Raw genomic sequence first — 5,836 nt, 5'->3', positions numbered from 1 at the left:
AAAACCAAAGGAGAGATTAATAAAATTGAAATTAAGAAAATTGTTGAACTAATAAATATCATTAGGAGCTGGTTTTATGCAAACAACAACAAAATAAGCTTTTGGTTAATTTGATTTGAACAAAATCTAATTACCAGGCTTAAAAATGGAAAAGGTAAAATTACCACCAATGAAGAGGAAATTAAAGCAATAATTGGGAACTATTTTGCCCAGCTGAGTGCCAGGAAATCTGACCATCTAAGTGAAATTGATGAATATATATGAATGTATGTATATATGCATGTATGTATGTGTGTATGTTTGTATGTATGTGTGTATGTATATAAATTGCCCAGATTAATAGAAGAGGAAATAAAATATTTAACCCAATCTTAGTGGGGAAAAAAAAAGTGAACAAGCCACCAGTGAACTCCCTAAATGAAAATTCTGAGGGCCAGATAGATTTACAAGTGAAACCTACCAAACATTTAAAGAGCAATATTATATCCAATTATTAATATAATAGCAATATTATATTATTAATATAATGGTAATAGCAATATTATATCAACTATTTGGAAAAGTAGGCAAAGGAATTCTACCAAATTATTTTTTTTATAATTTATATGACTACTAGAACAATACAATTGCATTCCCATTTGTCTTGTATTAATACTGGGTTTGGTGTTACTGCTCCCTGCTCAAAGACCTTCAAAGTATTCCAGCTGTTAATGATTGTTCTGATTAAGGCATATAAGATCTTCCACAATTTCTCCCCAGCAAACTTAACAGTATCATCTCACAAAATTCCTTTTTCAAATACCCTTTACAAGTTGAGACTGAATTAATTGTGATTCTCAGGACATGTGCTATGTTTTCTCATCTTGTTTCTCAATCATGCTGTGATTCACAGTATTCCCTATGCTTACAAAAGTCCCTCCTCCCCCACTTTGTCTTTCTAACTGCTAATTTGTGCCATAAAAAGAGCATCAGGGTCCAGTGCAAATATTGCCTTAATGTCACTCTCTTACTAAGAATACCTTCCACCAAACTTGCATGACACTTTACTTGTATAATTGCATTTGTGCACTTGTTACATTCTACTGTGTATTATTGTTAATAAACATCTTACCTCATCAGCTAGGCTGTCAAATACTTAAGTATTATGTCTTATTCATTCATTCCTTCATTTACTTATCTATTTATTCATTCATGTTTATCATTTTACTTATTTATTCATTTTATTTATGCTTCACTTCCTTACTTTTTGAATAACCATAGTGTGTACTATCTTATACAAAAGGCAGAGACATAGCCCTCAAAAAGATTACCTTTTCAAACCATGAGACATATACATGCATTGTATGATCTTTTAAAGCTAATAACTTGATTTACATTTTTCTCCCTAATTTCCTCATTTGACCCCAGTTGTACCATCGTGTTTTGGTCTCTATTTTAATTTTTATTTTCAATTCCAATTCTCTCCATTTCTTCACTCCCTCTACCACCCATTAGAAGATGTAAACACACACACACAAATACTACACCCATAACACATATGAAATCATGTAAAACAAATTTATGCATTAACTATGTTGCAAAAAAAGGAAAAAATAATATAGGAAAAAGTATGCTTTAATCTTTACTCTGAATTCATCAGGTTTCTGTCTGGAGGTAGATAACATTTTACATAATGAGTCTTTTGGAATTGTGGTGGAACCTTGTGCTGATCAGAGTTAAGTCTTTCATAATGGATTACCTTTACAGTATTGCTGCTACTGAGGAGATTGTTCTGGTTTTTCTCACTTCATTTTCTATTAGTTTACATAAGTCTTTTCAGGTTTTTCTGAAACCATCCCTTTCATTGTTTTTTTTTTTTAATATAATTGTATTCCATCACATTTATATACCATAAGTTGTTCAGTATTTCTCTAATTGATGGGCATCCTCTTAGCTTCCAATACTTTGGTACCACTAAAAGAAATACTATAAATATTTTTGTAGATATGGGTCCTTCCTTCCTTCCTTCCTTCCTTCCTTCCTTCCTTCCTTTCTTCCTTCCTTCCTTCCTTCCTTCCTTCCTTCCTTCCTTCCTTCCTTTCTTCTTTCCTTCCTTCTTTCTTTTATCTCCTTGGTAGTTGGACCTGGTAATAGTATTTAAAGGGGAAAAATTATATGCAGTTTTTTTATAGCTTTTTGGAAATAGTTCCTAATTGTTCTCCATAGTGCTTTGATTAGTTCACAATTTCATTAATAGCTCGTTAGTGTACCTATTTTTCCACATCCTCTTCAGCATATGGCATTTTTTTCTGTCTTCTTAACTGATCTGATGAGTGCAAGGTGGTATCTCAGAGTTGTTTTACTTTGTATCTCTCTAATTATTAGTGATTTAAAGCATTTTTTCATATGACTATTTATAGCTTTAATTTCTTCTGAAAACTGCCTTTTCATGTCCTTTGATCATTTAGCAAATGGGGAATGACTACTGTTTTTATAAATTTGACTCAGTTATCTATATATTTGAGAAATGACATGTTCATCAGAGAAACATGCTGAAAAATTTCCCCCCAGTTTCCTGCTTTCTTCTAATTTTGTCTGCATTGGCCTTGTTGGTGCAAAAAAAAAAGATAGTTTTATGTAATCAAAATTACCCATTTTACCTCCTATGAACCTTACTATCTTTTGTTTGGTCATGAGCTCTTCCCTTATTTATAAACGTGACAGGTAATTTCTTCACTAATCTACTTTTGTTATTACCCTGTATGTCTACATAATGTACCTATTTTGAGTATATATTGGCATATGGTATGAAATGTTATTGTGTGCCTAGTTTTAGCCAGACTACAGTTTTCCTTGTAATTTTTGTCCCAAATTGAGTTCATGAACCAATAGATGTACTCTTTGGGTTTATCAGATATTAAGCTACTATGCTCATTTGCTTTTGCATATTGTATATCAGATCTATTCCATATATATATATATATATAAGATCTATTTCTTATTCAATACCAAATCGTGTTAATGTTTGCCATTTTATATTACAGTTTCAGATATGGGACTGCTAGGCTCCCTTTCTTCATCTACCCCTCCTCCCCCCCCCACACACACGCATACACACACTGATTCCCTCGAAAGACTTGACCTTTTTTTTCTCCAGATGAATTTTGTTATTATTTGTCTAGCTCTGTAAAATAATCCTTTGGTAATCTGATTGCTATGATGCTGAATAAGTAAATTAACTTAGGTAGTACTGTTATTTTTATTATTGGCTCAGCCTATGCATAAGGTCTCATTTATTTTTGTACTTTCACCAACACCTAAGATGTCTTTAGGAAATCGTAGAATTTCAGTATGGGAAGGAAAGTAGTCTAACCCATGTCTGAAGGGTTCCCATGAATCATAGTTTAAATTCTTGTGCCTCTTTAATATTTGCAAAGCATTTTTCATATGGTATTTGATGACAATTTCCTGACAAAGAACCCTGTAGAGTGGCCTTTGACACCTTTGATCACTCTCTCTTCTTTGTAGGTTTTCTGAAAACCGCTCTCTTGGTTCTCTTCCCCCCATATGACTGCTCCTCAGTTTTCTTCCATTGATCCTCGTCCTCATTAAGCCCTTTAACCATAGGCATGCCACAGAGTTCTTTTCTTTTATACTAGTACACTTGGTGATCTTGTCAGCCTCCATGTCATTAATTACCATCTTTCGGCTGATGATCTCAAATCTACCTATCCTGCTCTAACTTCTCTGCAGACCTCAACTCTTGTGTCTCCAACTGCCTATTGAACATCTCAAGCTAGGTGTCCAGTAGACATCTGAAACTCAACATGTCCACAGCAGTATTCTTTATTCTTCTCCTTAAACCTTCCCCCACTCATTTCCTAACTTCCTTTTTATACCATCCTCCTCATCCTCCCAGTTCTAGGCTTGCAACCTAGATGTCATCCTGGACTCCTTGCTATCTCCCACCTCACTAATATCTAATCTCTTGCCATAGCCTGTTAATTTCAGTTTTTCAACATCTCTCCAATATGCCCCCTTCTCTCCTCTGACTGTGCCACCACTCTGGTTTAGGCCATCATCACTTAACTCTTGGATTACTGCAAAAGCATAGTGGTGGGTTCACCTGCCTCAAGTGTTTCCTCAATACAGTCCATCCTCCATCAAGCCACTTAAGTGATTTTTCCCAAGGTGCAGGTCCAACCATGTCACTTCTCTCTTCAGTAAACTCCAGTTGTTTCCTATTGCCTCAAGATCAAATGTGATGTCCTCTGTCTGGCATTTAAAGTCCTTCATAACCTAAGTCTCTTCTACTTTTCTCTTCTTGTATCTTACTCCCCACCTGTAATAGTAATGGGATTTAAAGATCCCCCTCTATTAGCTTGGTTTTTGGTCTGATTGTGTTAAAATGAACAGCTTGTGAATCCCACTTCTGGGATGGACTTGTTGATGTGAAACGAGAGGGCTGAACTGGGAGGAGCTGGTGATGTAAATTTAGAGAGACACAAGAAAACAGAGAGTCAGAAGAACTTTTTTGGAAGCAGCATGTTGGAGGTGGAGAGAGACTGAGAGGATTGCTGAGGGCCACTTTGAATTGCCCAGGACTTTTGAGAACTACCACCCAGAGCTGCCAAGGACTGAGGAGACATGACTATTATGCTGGTACTTTGTCTGTCTGTTTTGATGTTGTTTTGCCAGATTTGTCCACTGGTGAAAGACAGTCCTGTTGTTGTAGAGGTCTTGGAACCTTGCTTTTGGTTCAGAGCTCCAGAGACTGTTCTGCAGACAGAGAGTGAATTCTGTCCACTGGTGAAGGAAAGTCCTGTTGTTGCAGAGGTCTTAGAACCTTGCTGTTGGTTTAGAAGCCCTGAAGGATTTTCTTGTTGTATGTTTACAGAAATCCTGGAAGGGGGTTTTGCTAATGTTTTCAGGGGTCCTAGGACTGTTCTGCAGACAGAAAATGAATTAATGAAGACACTGGCAATGTATCTTGTGGCCTTGCTAAGTTTTGTCTCCCCAGGAATAAAGATTGCTGAGAACTTGCCTTGGGTCAAGATGAAGAAAAGACCTCCATTTGGGTATTAAATGCTGTGCTTAAGCTTGTTGTAACTCTGGGGTAGATTCAATTGTGATCCAAGGGTGGGGAACTTTTGACATTTTTTGTGCTCTGTGATTAAACAAATGAATGTACTTTACTTATGATTGGAAAATAATCTCCATTTGAGAAGAGGGGCTTTGTGATGGACTAAATGAATGTACAGCCTAGGGGTGGATTAGTACTTAGAAGAGGGACTTTGTGATTGATTAAATGAATGTAATGTCCAGGGGTGGGCTAGTACTTGATTAAATCACACTTGGTAAATGCTGTATTTTGAATTATGCTATATGTTGATTCTCTCTGTTCTTAATTTGTCACTGAATAAAATGGAGAGCACCTATGCTGGTATTTTGAACCTTGGGAAGTTGTCTTTGCTTGGCATTACACCACCATATACTCTTTGATCTGGTGACAATGACTTTCAGGCTCTTCCATGAACAAAATACTCCATCTCTCAGCTCTGGGCATTTTCTCTAGCTACCCTCCATGCCTGGAATGTTTTCACTCCTCATCTCTGTGGATGACTTTCCTGAATTCCTTTAAATTCAACTAAAATCACATCTTCTGTATGAAATCTTTCTTGTTAGTACCTTTCCTGTTTTATATTCCTTTCTTTCTTTCTTGATTTCTCTCTTTCTTCCTTTTTCCTTCATTTCTTTCTTTCTTTCTTTCTTTCTTTCTTTCTTTCTTTCTTTCTTTCTTTCTTTCTTTCTTTCTTTCTTTCTTTCTTTCTTTCTTTCTTTCTTTCTTTCTTTCATT

Source organism: Petaurus breviceps, unplaced genomic scaffold (assembly GCF_028583685.1).
Source record: "Petaurus breviceps papuanus isolate PSGF00001 unplaced genomic scaffold, PetGlider_PUasm1.0 173, whole genome shotgun sequence".
NCBI classification, from domain to species: domain Eukaryota; kingdom Metazoa; phylum Chordata; class Mammalia; order Diprotodontia; family Petauridae; genus Petaurus; species Petaurus breviceps.
This window is presented reverse-complemented; position numbering follows the sequence as displayed.